Source organism: Bos grunniens, chromosome 1 (genome assembly GCF_055505025.1).
Source record: "Bos grunniens cultivar Pamir isolate PY7600 chromosome 1, Bosgru_T2T1.0, whole genome shotgun sequence".
NCBI lineage: Eukaryota > Metazoa > Chordata > Mammalia > Artiodactyla > Bovidae > Bos > Bos grunniens.
In genome coordinates, this window is record NC_141165.1 from 111,741,411 (window position 1) to 111,758,992 (window position 17,582).

The 17,582-nt window shown below is 38.1% G+C and overlaps 1 pseudogene; it reads right to left on the bottom strand.

The window, feature by feature from the left end:
- Positions 1-1,041: 1,041 nt before the first annotated feature.
- On the bottom strand, positions 1,042-1,755 carry LOC147380084 (actin-related protein 3 pseudogene; annotated as a pseudogene).
- Between the last annotated feature and the right edge of the window lie 15,827 nt (positions 1,756-17,582).

A 17,582-nucleotide genomic window follows, 5' to 3' on the forward strand; every position in this document is an offset into this window, starting at 1 on the left:
TTTGAAGCCAGACACAAAGCCCAACAGAAAACAAAAAACAAACACAAAAAAAGGAAAAGAGGGGAAGAGAAAAGAAAAAAAAGAGCAAAGAGGGAACAAATCCATTAGAATCACCTCAAATCAGCTAATAGAGATTTAATTGGCTTTGCCTGTCTGCTTCATTTCTGCCATAGGAGAGGGGTTAGAAAATTTGTCTGAGCAGAGAACTGTTTGCACCTGCAGCAAGCACTGTGTGCCTCTCATAGGTTGGGTCAGTGGCATCTGCTGAAGACATGAACCAGAAACAAATTTCAGTAAACAGACTGAAACTGGTGTGGTAATACCTGATGTTGGAACATTGCTTTAAAAAAAAATCCAACAGGCTATCTTTATTAATTTTTTTTTCTTTTTTTTAGCAAGAAGGAGTCCAAGGAATTAGACTTAGTCAAATACATGGTTGGCTCTTGGACAATGTGGGGGTAGGGGTGTGGACCCTCTACTCAGTCAAAAACATAAGTTATAGTGAGCCCTTCATAGTTCCTTTGTATATGTGGTTCCTCCATATATGTGATTGCATATCTACAAGTTCAATCAACTACAGAATGTGTAGAACTGTACTATTTACTGTTGAAATAATCCATATATAAGTGGACCTGCACAGTTCAAACCCTTGTTGTTCAAGTGTCAACTGTACTAGCTTCTCAGCTATAAAAACACTTGCAGCAAAAACCAATTTTCTTTATGTGAGGTTGGTAGCATTTCCTAATTATTGGAATTCCTTGTCCCATGAATAAATAATGGCAAGTGTCATGAGGCCACCTAAATTAAAAAATATATATATATATTTTTTATTTTGGTAACATATAGCAAGAAATTTACATTTTAGCCATTTTAAGTGTTCTAATCAGTGGCATTAAATTAATTCACATTGTTGTGTATGAGGCTCCTTTTTGAAATGTATCATTTACTTGGTCATTTTTTCCTTCAAAATATAAAAATGACACTCAAAATCTCTGCACATCCAGTTAAGTGAGGTCAGTATTCTTACTCACTTGAGAGAACTCAGACATCAGTAAGATAATGCTGAATTACCTCATCTACTACTTCTTAGGTAGGTAAAGTCCAGATTAGCAAATTTTGGATGAAAAAAAGATTTCAAGTTCCAAGAATCTGTCATAACCAACATCAATGGAAAATTCTTTCTTTGAGATTGGCTTGATTCCAGTATACTTTGGCCTCTCTGTGTCATACTTGTTAAATTCTTTTACTAAATCTGGGCAAATATAACTATACTCCTTTACTTCCATAGCTGTTTCCAGGGATTGCCCTAGAGGAATTCCTACTTCTTGGCCTCTTAGCAATTGCTAAATGAAATACAGTACAGCTTACCTTGTGATTGGAATGTGCTTACTTCAGCTGCCAATCACATGTCCTATAGCCATAGAAAAGACAGGAATGACTCCACCTTAATACCAGCCACTGTCAGTTTTCCTACTTGTTTTGATGCTCAGGATGTTGTTAATGCAAGCATAGCCTGCATGGCTTTATATGAGCCATGAAATATTCAAACAGTATTTCAGTAGTATATTTTATTTTCAGGAGCATTAAGTAGAGATTTAATGAGAAAAAAGTAATGACCTTCAAGTTGTACTTTAAGTATTGAGGCAATATTTTGACCATAAACTTTTCCATTAGGTAACAGTCTTAAACTATACCATGGTGGATAGGCCACTTTATGAAGCATGTGGCTTTTTCTTTTACTTCATTCTTTTTCATCTCTAATTTTGTTTATTTAGGCTCTCTTTTTTTCTTAGTAAGTCTGGCTGAAGGCTTATCAATATTGTTTATATTTTCATAAAACCAATTCTTAGTTTCACTGATCTTTTTTATTGTGTGTATTTTTGGAGCTTTATTTTATTGATTTCTGCTCTGGACTATATTGTTTTCCTCGTTCTGTTAAGTTTGGGCCTTTTCTAAATCTGTCAGATGGAAAGTTAGGTTGTTTATTTTAGATTTTTCTTGTTTCTTGTGGTAGGCCTATATTGCTATAAACTTTCTTCTTAGAACTGCTTTTGCATACCAGACCACCTGACCTGCCTCTTGAGAAATCTGTATGCAGGTCAGGAAGCAACAGTTAGAACTGGACATGGAACAACAGACTGGTTTCAAATAGGAAAAGGAGTACGTCAAGGCTGTATATTATCACCCTGCTTATTTAACTTATATGCAGAGTACATCATAAGAAACGCTGGACTGGAAGAAACACAAGCTGGAATCAAGATTGCGGGGAGAAATATCAATAACCTCAGATATGCAGATGACACCACCCTTATGACAGAAAGTGAAGAGCAACTAAAAAGCCTCTTGTTGAAAGTGAAAGTGGAGAGTGAAAAAGTTGGCTTAAAGCTCACCTTTCAGAAAACTAAGATCATGGCATCCAGTCCCATCACTTCATGGGAAATAGATGAGGAAACAGTGGAAACAGTGTCAGACTTTATCTTTCTGGGCTCCAAAATCACTGCAGATGGTGACTGCAGCCATGAAATTAAAAGACGCTTACTCCTTGGAAGGAAAGTTATGACCAATCTAGATAACATATTCAAAAGCAGAGACATTACTTTGCCAACAAAGATTCATCTAGTCAAGGCTATGGTTTTTCCTGTGGTCATGTATGGATGTGAGAGTTGGACTATGAAGAAGGCTGAGCACTGAAGAATTGCTGCTTTTTTTTTTTTTTTTAAACTTTACATAATTGTATTAGTTTTGCCAAATATCAAAATGAATCCATCACAGGTATACATGTGCTCCCCATCCTGAACCCTCCTCCCTCCTCCCTCCCCATACCATCCCTCTGGGTCATCCCAGTGCACCAGCCCCAAGCATCCAGTATCGTGCATTGAACCTGGACTGGCATCTCATTTCATACATGATATTTTACATGTTTCAATGCCATTCTCCCAAATCGTCCCACCCTCTCCCTCTCCCACAGAGTCCATAAGACTGTTCCATACATCAGTGTCTCTTTTGCTGTCTCGTACACAGGGTTATTGTTATCATCTTTCTAAATTCCATATATATGCGTTAGTATACTGTATTGGTGTTTTTCCTTCTGGCTTACTTCACTCTGTATAATAGGCTCCAGTTTCATCCACCTCATTAGAACTGATTCAAATGAATTCTTTTTAATGGCTGAGTAATACTCCATTGTGTATATGTACCACAGCTTTCTTATCCATTCATCTGCTGATGGACATCTAGGTTGCTTCCATGTCCTGGCTATTATAAACAGTGCTGCGATGAACATTGGGGTACATGTGTCTCTTTCCCTTCTGGTTTCCTCAGTGTGTATGCCCAGCAGTGGGATTGCTGGATCATAAGGCAGTTCTATTTTCAGTTTTTTAAGGAATCTCCACACTGTTCTCCATAGTGGCTGTACTAGTTTGCATTTCCACCAACAGTGTAAGAGGGTTCCCTTTTCTCCACACCCTCTCCAACATTTATTATTTGTAGACTTTTGGATCGCAGCCAAAGAATTGCTGCTTTTGAACTGTGGTATTGGAGAAGACTCTTGAGAGTCCCTTGGACTGCAAGGAGATCCAACCAGTGCATTCTGAAGGAGATCAGCCCTTGGATTTCTTTGGAAGAAATGATGCTAAAGCTGAAACTCAGTACTTTGGCCACCTCATGCGAAGAGTTGACTCATTGGAAAAGACTCTGATGCTGGGAGGGATTGGCGGCAGGGGGAGAAGGGGACGACAGAGGATGAGATGGCTGGATGGCATCACTGACTTGATGGACGTGAGTCTGGGTGAACTCCGGGAGTTGATGATGGACAGGGAGGCCTGGCATGCTGTGATTCATGGGGTCGCAAAGAGTTGGACACGACTGAGTGACTGAACTGAACTGATAGATTTTGAAAAGTTTAACTTCTGTTTTCATTCATCTCAAGGTATTTTTTGATTTCTTCTTTCATTTATTTGTTGATTCATTTTATTAGTAATATGTTGTTTAATCTCTACATGTTTGTGTTTTTTTCCATTTTTTTCCATTTTTCTTGATTTCTAGTTTCATACTGTTGTGGCTGGAAATGATATTTAATATAATTTCAATTTTTAAAACTTACTGAGACTTGTTTTGTGGCCACCATGTTATCTATCCTGGAGAAAATTGCATGTGCACTTGAAAAAAGTGTGTATTCTGGGTTTTTGTTTGTTCAGTGGCTTGTTCTACATGCATGCTCAGTTACTTTAGTCATGTCTGACTCTCTGTGATGCTATGGATTGTAGCCCTCCAGGCTCCTCTGTCTTGTGGGATTCTCCAGGCAAGAATACTGGAGTGGGCTGCCACGTTCTCCTCCTGGGGATCTTCCCAACCCAAGGATCAAACCCACATCTCTTATGTCTCCTGCATTGGCAGGCAGGTTCTTGACCACTAGTGACACTTGGGAAGCTTCAGGTATCTATTAAGTCTATGTGGTGTAATGTGGAATTTAAGGCCACTACTTCCTTATTAATATTCTGTTTAGATGGCCTGTCCATTGATCTAAGTGGTATATTCAAGTATCCTACTATTATTGTATTACTATCAAATTCTTCCATTGTGTCTGCTAATATTTGCTTTACATATTTAGATGCTCTGATATTAAAGGGGTGAGACCTGGTAGACAGAGTACCTAAAGAACTATGGACTGAAATTTGTAATATTGTACGAGAGGCAGTGACCAAAACTATCCTAAAGAAAAAGAAATGCAAGAAGGCAAAGTGGTTGTCTGAGGAGGCTTTACAAATAGCTGAAAAAATAAAGAGAAGCAGAAGATGTGAGAAGAAGGGAAAGATACACCCAACTGAATGCAGAGTTCCAGAGAAAAGCAAGGAGAGATGAGAAGGCCTTCTTAAATGAACAATGCAAAGAAATAGAGGAAAACAATAAAATGGGAAAGACTAGAGATCTCTTTAAGAAAATTGGAGATATCAAGGGAAAATTTCATATAAGGATGGGCACCATAAAAGACAGAAACAGTAAGGACCTAACAGAAGCAGAAGAGATTAGGAAGAGGTGGCAAGAATACACAGAAGAACTATACAAAAAGGGTCTTGATGACCTGGGTAACCATGATGGTGTGGTCACTCATCTAGAGCCAGATATCCTGGAATGTGGAATCAAGTGGGCCTTAGGAAGCATCACTGTGAACAAAGCTAGTGGAAGTGATGAAATTCCAGCTGAGCTATTTCAAATCCTAAAAGATGATGCTGTTAAAGTGCTGCACTCAATATGCCAGCAAATTTGGAAAATTCAGCAGTGGCCACAGGACTGGAAAAGGTCAGTTTTCATTCCAATCTCAAAGAAGGACAATGCCATAGAATGTTCAAACTGCTGTACAGTTGCACTCATTTCACATGCTAGCCAAGATTATGCTCAAAATCCTTCAAGTTAGGCTTCAGCAGTACATGAGCTGAGAACTTCTAGATATACAAACTGGGTTTAGAAAAGGCAGAGGAACCACAGATCAAATGCCAACATTTTTTGAATCATGGAGAAAACAAAGGAGTTCCAGAAAAACATCTACTTCTACTTCATTGACTATGCTAAAGCCTTTGTGTGGATCACAGCAAACTGGAAAATTCTGAAAGAGGTAGGAATACCAGACCACCTGACCTGCCTCTTGAGAAACCTATATGTAGGTCAGGAAGCAACAGTTAGAACTGGACACAGAACAACAGACTGGTTCCAAATAGGAAAAGGAGGAAAAGGACAATATACATCAAGGCTGTATATTGTCAGCCTGCTTATTTAACTTCTATTCAGAGTATGTCATGTGAAATACTGGGCTCAGTGAATCACAAGCTGGAATCAAGATTGCCAGAAGAAATATCAATAACCTCAGATATGCAGATGATACCACTCTAATGGTGGAGAGTGAAGAATGACTAAGGATCTTCTTGATGAGGGTAAAAGAGGAGAGTGAAAAAGCTGGCTTAAAAACTCAACAGTAAAAAAACTAATGGCATTTGATCCTATCTTACCATGGCAAATAGAAAGGGAAAGAGTGGAAGAAGTGATGAAGTGGAAGAAGATGTTTTCCCGGGCTCCAAAATTACTAAGGACAGTGACTGTAGCCATGAAATTAAAAGACCCTTGCTCCTTGGCAGGAAAGCTATGACAAACCTAGACAGTGACATCACTTTGCTGAGACATCAATTTGGTGACAAAGGTCCATATAGTCAAAGCTATGGTTTTTCTAGTAGTCATGTGCAATGTGAGAGCTGAACCATAAAGAAGACTGAGGGTCTAAGAATTATGCTTTTGAATGTGGTGCTGGAGAAGGCTCTTGACTTGGACTGAAGATTCCTTGGACTGCAAGGATATAAAACCAGTCAATCCTAAAGAAAATCAACCTTGAATATTCATCGGAAGGACTGATGCTGAAGCTCCAACACTTTTGCCGCCTGATGTCAAGAGCCAACTCATTGGAAAGAACCTTAATGCTGGGAAAAGTTGAAGGCAGAAGGAGAAGGGGTTGCCAGAGGATGAGATGATTAGATAGCATCATTGACTCAATAGACATGAATTTGAGCAAACTCTGGAAGATAGTTGAGGACAGAGGACATGGGGTACATGTGCTACAGTCCATGGGGTAGCAAAGAGTTGGACATGACTTAGGGACTAAACAGTAACAACAGCAAATTAAATGCATATGTATTTATAAATGCTATATTCTTTTCTTGTATTGAGCCCTTAATCATTATATAATTCTCATGTTTGTCTTTTGTACAGAATTATTTTTTCTGATATAAATACTGCTAAACCAGCTGTCTTTTCACTTCCATTTGCATGGGTTTTTTTTTTTTTTTTTCTATCCCTTTACTTTCAGTCTTCTGTTCTTCCTTAATGAGTTGGTGTCTTAATTCCTTGTTCCTCCCAGTTAAAGCTAGTTCTCATAGCCTTCATTCACACTAAGTGAAAATAATGTCAATACTTTACGGTATTGGAAGACCAAGAGTATTTGTATTTTCTAAATTGAAGGTATTTGTATTGCAAGTGAATAATTATTTTCACAATGAGAAAAGATTTTTCAAAAATAAATAGTTTTTGTTTTGAAATTTTTGTCAACATTCAAAGTTTTGAGAAATATTATGCAGTGATTTGATATACGTTAGAACTTTAGAGGGAAAATAGAACTCTTGGGAGAAAAGAGAAGCTGTCTATTGGTTTACGCAGGATGGCATCTAACATTCTTCTTTCCTCTTTTTGTTTTTAGTGGCAAAAAGTGATTCCTTTTTCATTATGGGTCTGAAGGATTTGTTGTGTGTTGCTAAGTCTTCCCCTTGCTCATAAAGGAGTTATACTAATAGTAACCATAGCCTCATAGTATTAGTGTTTGATTTGATTCTGGGGAGAATCAACCAGGTCCCTTTCCACAATCAAACATCAAGCAATAGCATTTGAAGTAGTTGCCCATCTGTGAGTAAAACTGGCCATAAATTCCATCTGTTCCATAGACCACCCACCCAGATAACTCTGGTGGGGCACTTACATACACAAGGAACCACCACCAGGAGACATGCGCTCAGAACTAGGGAGCGCAGGGTCATCAGCTGCTGGCAGGCTTTGACAAAAGCATCAGCTGTCGTTTCCCAACTGTGAGGGTTTGCTTTGTGTCCAGAGCCCACATCAAACACATTGCTGCAATGGAGCAGATTGTCTGCCATAGCGTTTCACTGAAATGTTTTGTTGCACTTCTCTGATGTGAATATAAATAGAGTGAAAATCCTGCTTTTCTTGTTTCCAAGATTGATATGTAAAGATTATAAAGGACAGGTGTGATCATAACAGCAACTCTTAAAAAAATATAAAAAATAACTATAGCTTAAACCAAATAATTTTCTTCCCTTGAGTAAACTGCCTAGCATTGTAAGTTTCTGAAAAGCCTGTATCACAAGAACACCAGAAATACCTGAACGCAGATGAATCCTGCCACCAAGCATGTTGAGACATATACATCGTTATATGACAGGGACACATACAAAACTGATGTTGGAATTTGGTCTTAAGTTAGTTGTTTGTTTTCTTATTTATTCCTCTGTTATTTATTAATGAGACAGAGTATCTTAATTCTTTCTTCTTCCCAGTTAAAGTTAATTCTTTCTTCTATTATTTTAAATTGGAAATTGTGTCACTTCCTGTTTTCCTTTCAAATGGGAAAATTGGTGAAAATATTTAGTAAACTGTGATGTGTTGTTATTTTTTAAACTTCCATGATTTATAAGGTTTTTAAAATTGTATTTGGCACTATTTACAGAAAGGATTTTTTCAGTGCTTATTGACTATGTTTCTGGTAGTATTTCATCCAGAAGATGTCCCTGTCCAGGGCATATGTCTATAAGAAGCAAATTATTCCTTCTGCTTGCATTGCTGCATGCTTTGAAGAACGAGCTCTATAGCTATCAGCAGAAGTTAGAGCTCGATCTGTGATTCAAATAATGCCAAAGGCACTTCTGCTTAGATAATTATATGAAGCCAGATGGGATTAATTAGGGGCACTATATACTCAAAACCGAAGCACCAGTATTGGCTCCATCCCTCTGGCTCCCTGGCGCCACTATTAATCTCAGAATCTTAGGTAGTGATAGTAGAGTCCAGACTCACCACCATCAGAGAGGTTTGAAGAGAGTCTGAAGAGCCTTGGTTTCTCCCTGCTACTGTTTTTTAACCCACATTTGCAAAGGAGTTGGCTCAGTGGAGGAACAGAGCAGGGGGAAGTCCTGTCCTGAAGGTTGGCAATATGAAGGGGCCGATTTTTTCTGCATGGTGATCAGCTTGGGGTGGCAGCTGCTTCTACAACCAGTCGTGAAGCTTTGAGAGTTTTGCCCAGGTTTTCCCCCCAGATTTGTGGGAGACCTAGTCCTCTGATTCAGCCTCAGGTCCTGAGAGGTGGGACCTGTATGGAATGGGCTGAAGCCAAACCAGGAATCTGAGGCAAGAAGAAATTTACGTTCTTGTTAAAGTCAAGGTTGACCTGGGATGCAAAGAAATGTCTGAATCCTGCAGTCCAAGCAGCGAGATGATGTAAAAGTTAACATCAGAGAATGGGAAAGATGGAATAAGCTAAGCAGACCCCAGAAAGCCCTTCTGAAGCAATAATGCATCCCTCCTTTCAGTGCCTTTTGGCCTGAAAGGTGACTGATGTGAAAGCAGTGTTCCTTTTCCCTTAGGTTTTCATTGCCTCTAGCTCCCTACATCTGGATCGTTGGATCTGGGACCTTGTTGAGCTATGTGAGGACTTAGAAACCCCATCTTTTCTTTTTCACTCTCACCAGGTGATACCTGATGCACCTGTCTGGGGAGTTCTCCTTACATAAAGGTCTGAAATTAAAAGACACTTGCTCCTTGGAAGAAAAGTTATGACCAACTAGATAGCATATTAAAAAGCAGAGACATTACTTTGCCAACAAAGTCTGTCTGGTCAAAGCTATGGTTTTTCCAGTAGTCATGTATGGATGTGAGAGTTGGACTATAAAGAGAGCTGAGCACCAAAGAATTGATGCGTTTGAACTGTGGTATTGGAGAAGACTCTTTAGAGTCCCTTGAACTGCAAGGAGATCCAATCAGTCCATCCTAAAGGAAATCAGTCCTGAATATTCATTGGAAGGACTGATGCTGAGGCTGAAACTCCAATACTTTGGCCACCTGATGTGAAGAACTGACTCATTTGAAAAGACCCTGATTCTGGGAAAGATTGAAGGTGGAAGGGGAAGGGGATGCCAGAGGATGAGATGGTTGGCTGGCATCGCTGACTCAATGGGCATGAGTTTGAGTAAGCTCCAGGAGTTGCTAATGGACAGGGAAGCCTGGCGTGCTGCAGTCCATGGGATCACAGAGTCGGACGCAACAGAGTGACTGAACTGAAACTGAACTGAACTGAAAGGTCTAGACATCAAGCTTTAGGAGCAGAAAACTCCCACGAAAATATCATACCAGGTTTGTACCTTAAATAATTGTTTCTAAAGACAAATGCACACATACTAGTTCACATGTGCAATCATAATAAATTAGTTAATGAGGAGAAAGAAGTTAATGTAGCTGGGCTGTAAGCCAGGTTGCCCCAAATTACCAAGGGGTGCTCTACTTTGGACGAGGGGAAAGAAGGCAGGTTACCCAACATAACTGCCTAGACAATGTAATTCTGGACCTCTGGGTAAATAGGCTAATGATCTCTGCTAACAGGAGTGCTCTTAGCAAGATATCCTTGAAAACTGATATGAAAGCTAGGGTATAAAACAGAGATGTATCATGAATAAAATTTTCCCTTACTGTGTGAGATAACCCCATATATCCTCCATTGGCAAGCTCATCTATCATTCTGGGCCAGAGAGTGAGTGCTCATTATAAGAAGAAAGAGAAGCCACCTCAATGTCCCCAAATCCTCTCTGCTTTGTCTGAGCCCCTGGATTACCTGACTTTTACATGATTATGGAAACTTGATACTGGGTAAGATTTTGAAATGTGTGAGTCTGATCCTTTGTAATAGCTGAAGCACTAAAAAAATAGAGCAAAGAAAATGGTTCTAAGTACATGTGCCTGTCTTCTAAGATCCACTTTCTACACTTAGCTTTTGTTAAAATTTTTAATTTATGGGGAAAAATTAAAAAGTAAATAAAAGAGAAAAAATTTAAATCAGGTTGTTTAAGTATTCAGTGGATTATTTTTTCTATTTTTTATTGTGATAAATATATATAACTTAAAAGTTACTGTTAGTTTTTTTCATTTTAAAAATTTATTTACTTTTGATTGAAGGATAAGTGGCTTTAAAATATTGGTTTCATTTCTGCCATATGTCAACATGAATTAGCCATAGGTGTACATAAATCCCCTCCCTTTTTTTAAACTTTAAATTTATTTTTAATTGAAGGATAATTGCTTTGCAGAATTGTGTTGGTTTCTGCCAAACATCAACATGAATCAGCTATAAGTATACGTATGTTCCTTCCCTTTTGAACCTCCCTCCCATCTCCCTCCCAATCCCATCCCTCTAGGTTGTTAACAGAGCCCCAGTCTGAGTTCCCTAAGTTATGCAGCAAATTTCCTTTGGCTGTCTGTTTTACATATGGTACTGTATATGCTTCTAACCATATTAATTTTTAAGCGTACAATCCTGTGGCATTAAATACACTCATTCGCACTGTTGTGCAACCATCATCACCATCCATTTTCAGAGCTTTTTCATCACCCTTGACAGAAACTCTATTGCCATTAAGTAATTGCTCCCCCACACTCCTCTCCTAGCATCTGGTAGCTCCTATTCTACGTATTGTCTCCATGAATTTACCTAATCTAGGTACCTCACAGAAGGCAATGGCACCCCACTCCAGTACTCTTGCCTGGAAAATCCCATGGACGGAGGAGCCTGGTAGGCTGCAGTCCATGGGGTCGAGAAGAGTCAGACACGACTGAGCGACTTCACTTTCACTTTTCACTTTCCTGCATTGGAGAAGGAAATGGCAACCCACTCCAGTGTTCTTGCCTGGAGAATCCCAGGGACAGGGGAGCCTGGTGGCTGCCGTCTATGGGGTCGCACAGAGTCGGACACAACTGAAGTGACTTAGCAGCAGCAGCAGGTACCTCACATACCTGGAGTCGTATTTGTCCTTTGGTATCCAATTTGTTTCATTCAGCATAATATTTACAAGGTTCGCCCATATTATAATATGTATCAGGATTTCATTCCTTTTCTAAAGGTCAATGATATTCCATTGTACAACACCTCACCTTTGTTTACCCATTAACCTGTTGATGGCCATTTGGGTTGTTTCTTCATTTTGGCTGTTGTGAATAATGCTGCTATAAACATTAGTGTATGAGTATCTGTTTGAGTTCTTTTGCGTATATACCTGGAAGTGGAATTGCTGGATCCTATGGTAATTCTATATTTCACTTTTTGAGGAACTGCCATACTGTTTTCCACAGTGGCTATGCCCACATGGCAAGCAGCTTTCTTCACATGATCTTTCTCTAGCGTGTCTTCTTACTCAACTTTGTTCATGCAGATGAAGAGGGATTTGACATATCTGGCCATTGTTCTGTTTGTTATTCTGTTCTTTTTGGTATGGTTTACATTCTAGAAAGTTAAAAGATGTATTTGTTTAAGGAAAGTGATTTCTATTTTCTAATATAATGATTATTTGTATTTCAAATACAATATTCAGTAAGTATCACTGAGGAATTTATATCACTGATTGCTTAAGCCCTCATTGCCTTAAAAGTGCATGCAACATTCTGAATGTCAGAATTGTTTTCTTCATTATTGTTGTTTGTAAAAGCAGTATCTGTTCCTTTTAGATTTTTAGGGCCTGTCTGCCTCTGTTACTGCTGAAGCCCAAACATTCAGCCTGCAGTTGGCACTGCAGAGAGGGGAAGCCTGGCTGGGGCCTGTTCTGCCTCCCGGCTGTTGATAAACCTGTCAGCCAGGTTGCGGGGGCAGAATTCTGGCAAGACTAGTGTTCAGAATTTCTTAAGTTTAGCCAGCTGGCAATGGATGTTATCCAGGAGATGAATATGACACCCTAACTCCCTGCTCCATAAAAATGCACACATACATCATAATATTTCATTTTGATTTTTCTATGATATACTGTGGGCTGCAAAAATTTCTAAGTAACATCAGTTAGGAGAAGCAGAATACAATATGACATCTGCTTAACTTTTTTCTTTTTTGATAGAAAATCTGTTAAATTAGGCCTGTCTCTCTGGCACTTGACGTGAGTTGCTAGTTTTATAAAATAAATTTGATGGAATCGGAAATAAAACTTTAGAATGCTCACTTGAAAAAGTAGGACCTTGGGTTGAAGTAAAAGTTTCTAAAGACATTGGTGATTTTAAGAGACTCTAAATTGGTTTGTCAGCTATTCAAAGTACCATTCAAAGTGTGGTCCAAGGACCATCAGCATCACCATCACAGGGATCTTGTTCAAAAGGAAAAAAGTCTTAGGCCCCTTCCTGGACCTGCAGGAAGAAGAATCTGCATTTTAACAAGATCCCTAAATGATTTGTAAACACATTAAAGTTTGAAAAGCACTTGTCTAAGAGAGTACAGTTGACCCTGAAACAACTCAGGGGTGTTAGAGTTGTTGACCTTCCGCACAGTTGAAAAGCCCCTTAGAGGCAATTCCACCGTATCCATGGTACTGTATTTGCTATTCAACCAATGGCATATGGTGTAATATCGCAGTCTTTCTACCGAAAAAAATTCAAGTATAAGTAGACCTGCTCAGTTCAAGTCCTGTTGTTCAAAGTTCAAGAAACTATTTCTACTGAAATTTAGAGGAAGATTTCCTTTAAATCAAGTCACAGACTGTTTAAAATGCACAAGATGTTCCTTTTCCTTTTCCTATGTAATTAAGTAAAAGAATATCCTAAGATGAATTTTAAAATACTCTGTCTTCATAAGTGACTATTAATTAAATTTTGGCAGTATCTTAATTGAAATACTATTTCCAAGGCCTTCATAATTTCTCTATAATATGCTCTATGCCAGTTGTAACGATAAAGTAAGTTTTCAGAGATATGATCCATTTTATGTAGGTTGGGGTGGATCATAAATGGATACACCTTTCTAGATTGTAGCCTGATTTCAGCTCTTGCACAGCCTCTGGAGAGAGACTGAGGAAGATTATGCAACACATTAATAGCTTATTCTAACATCTTCCTTCTTAACTAACAAATATAAAGATTTAGTTTCTTTTATTTAAAAATTTTAGGCTATATTATTTTTTAGGTTTTAATTTTAGATTTCCTTTATTCATTCATTTATGCACAAAACCTAGTGAATCCTAAAGGAAATCAACCCTGAATGTTCATTGGAAGGACTGATGCTGAAGCAGAAGCTCCAGTACTTTGGCCCCCTGATGCAAAGAGCCAACTCACTGGAAAAGACCTTGATACTGGGAAAGATGAAGGCAGGAGGAAGGGCAGCAGAGGATGTGATGGTTGGATGGCATCACTGACTTGATGGACTTTGCTCAAATGAGTTTGAGCAAACTCCTGGAAACAGTGAAAGACAAGGAAGCCTGGCATGCTGCAGTCCATGTGTTCGCAAAGAGTTGGATGCGACTGAACGACTGAACAACACAGAACAAAATATTTATTAAGAGCTGGAAGACTTTTCCCCCTATTCTAGAAGTGCTTTAGATTTCAATACAAACATGATTTGAGTGGTATAAAAACTTAGCAAATTCATTGAGAATGAAAAAATATATTTCTTGTCCTATTACTAGGACTACTCAATACTGGGTTTTCTATAGAACTGCTGTATGAAACAATCATACATTAAAACACACATATCAAACAAAGTAGTTTTTAATATATCTCTTTTAAATTTGGAATGGGAGTTTGCATTTCACAATATTTAGAATTTTCACCATTAGGTATATGTACATGATTCATTGTGTTTAATATGAAACATGTTTCATTTTTATTCCACAGCTTCAATAAATAGCTCTGACATTAGAACAAAGGTTTAAGTCCACGTGTAAAGTTTGGCAATCCTGGGGCTTGACTTTTCCAAGTATTTTTACCACCAGAAGTGTCTAAGGATGTTGAGTTATTGAAATATCTTTGCTATTTCACCTTGGTAAGTGTCTTATAGTATGCTTTGCAGAGAGCAATTGCCACGTCTTTGAAAGAGATTATTATCTTATGAGGAAAGTATAGTTCTAATATGTACAGAGTTGCTTTGATGTTTAACTAGGAGATTGAAGGTAAAATTGAATACTGTATGCTATCTTTTTTTTTTGTAATGATCATCACATTTGTGGAAAATTAAGAAATCTCAAATTATTTCATGTGTTGACAGTACTGTATTGTGGCCCTGAACATGCACACGTACATATGTCCTTTTTAGAAATGAGATCATTTGTGATGAACATTCTGCTCCCAAATTATTTCAGTGTTTGCTGACACAATTCACACTAGAAAAATCATTTGGCCACAATTACAGTTGTATGTGAGCTGCTTGTTGTTAAGAAAATGTTCAGACATTAAGTTGTTACTGTTTTCAAGATCTTTTCATTGTTTTGTGCGTTGGACAATCAGTCTGATGTGACTACAGTTCCTGTGTTTATAGAAGGGATTGTTCATAAATATTCCCAAGTAGAATACTGTGGTTTTATTAGCTCTCACAACCTTTCCTAATATCTCTTTCCTGGAAAAAGTAAGCAATCAGACAAGCATAAATAAATTGCTGTTTCATGTTGTTAGACATGATAAGTTAGAAAACAAATTAAGGAGCTTGTAGTTCTTGCTATTTGTAAACTACTTGATGTTTACCATGTTGAAAGAGCCTGGAATGTAGCTTCTTCTAACATAGCTGGGCTCAGTGTTGAGAGCATGAGGAGGTCCCAAATATGAGGCGGCATGGAGAAAATCTGTGTCCTAGAACATACCTCGACACTTCTTGTGTCATCTCATTTTATATTTATGAGGATGAAATAAAATTCATAACCTCTTGGGTAATGATGAAATTACAGAGCACAAATTCCTTGTCGCTCCATAGTCTTGTGGTTTGCTGGGGTGGAGGTCATAAAGGTGTGATAATGCATCAAACATGAGCTACCAGCTTCCAAGTGTTGTTCATCTCCATCTTGAGGTTGTTCAGCTCTACCCCTTGGCACATAAATATTGTCACCATGCCAAATTTTTGTATAAACAGCCCAAAGTTTACTTTATTGTTAATTTCTCAGCAAAGGTACAGTGTCAGCATGAGACACCTAGAGAATCAACAGGATTTTTTTTATTGTGTTTAAAAAATGGTTTCATAAGAGGATACACATTTCTGAATATGAATTCCAGAAGTGGAAAAACAACAGTTCTGGAAATCAAACACATAAAGACAGTCAATAAGATATATTAGTATATCTTGTCCCTTTAGGAACACTGCCACTTTCCCCTCAAGTCCAACTTTTAAAGTTAATATAGTTTAAAAATTGAATTTTGGGAAGGACTAGTTGACATTTGATAATTAAATACATATATATGTGTGTGCGTGTATGTATGTATATGTATAAAGTGAAGCAGGAAAAACCCCCAAGAAGGACAATCACTTTGCTTTACTTCATGGACTAACAGCTGGGATGTTCATTTACTGTCTTTTTTTAGGCTAATAAAATTTATTCTAAAACAGCCTTCCAAATACCACTATGAAAGCCAAGAATATATAATTTTTTTTCTGCTAGAAATCAAATGACTTCTTGCAATAATATTTTATGGAATCTGCTGATTATTTTACCATTTGGGCATAGAGATATAGTCTCAAGAGCTGTAGAAATTCAACCACACCAAATTAAAATCACCACTTCTTATGCTGTGTGGCTGAAGGCATCTAACTTTAAATACATCTTCATTTTGTTGTTGACTAAAACCAATACACAATTATTTAGAAAGTGATCAGATAACAATTATCTGGTGTTTTACCTGGTTCTGGGTGTTCATCATTTGCCCATATTAAAAACAATCAAACTGACTGTTTTTGAGCCCCAATAATTCCCCTCATACCTCTTCATTTTTTCCCTAAAAGACTATTGGTGGAATGAGGGGACTATTCCAGGCCAACCATTTATATCATATTAGCCCGTCCAGAGTTTGATGGAGGATGAAAATACTAGATAAATTAAATGTGAAAGAGCTCTCCTTGGGGGTAACATGGAAACTGATACATTAACTTTTATGAATAAAGATATTTGGAATTTTTGTAAGATGAATCTAGGAAGTACAGATCTGGATTTTATTACTTTAATTCGAACTTTCATGATTGCATGTGCAGATAGTCCCAATGAGAGTATCCGTCTGTCTTCATATTGTTGATTCTGGCATATGTCTTTTTATTAATTAAAACAATAACAATGATAATAGTGAAAACTAATATTTATTTAGTGTGCTTACTATCATAGTAGCTAGTAACTATCAAATTTTATGTAAATAAATTGAGTAATATCCTTAAGACATTTACGATAAGGGGGATAACAGTGGTGGATATTATTATTATCCCCTTAGAAGAGGTGAGGAAACTAAGGCAAAGATAGGTTCAGTCATTTTCCCAAGGTTACACAGATAGTAAGTGATATAGTCAGAATTTAAATCTAGAAGCTGTTCCCTTCACCATTACATAATATAGCCATCCCCTCATGGGCAGAGCATGAGGTATTACCCCTGGCTGGTGTGCGTATTGTCCATTGGCACACTATAGAGATGTACAGTGGGCATTGGCAGGGGGATGCTAATAAGTAAAATAAATTTCCTACATGATGTTGTTGGAATGTAGGTGATAGGAAATCATCAACATGGTCACATGGTGGCCTCAGCTTCTCTTGTCCGTCACACAGACTGTCAATTCATGACAGGTGAGTCACAGGTAGGCTCTCTGTGACTCATGGCATGAAAAGAAAGGGAATGTATTAGTCACTCAGTCATGTCTGACTCTTTGTGACCCAGTGGACTGTAGCCCTTCAGGCTCCTCTGTCCATGGGATTCTCCAGGCAAGAATAATGGAATGGGTTGCCATTCTCTTCTCTAGGGTATCTTCCCAACCCAGGGATTGAACCCAGGTCTCCCGC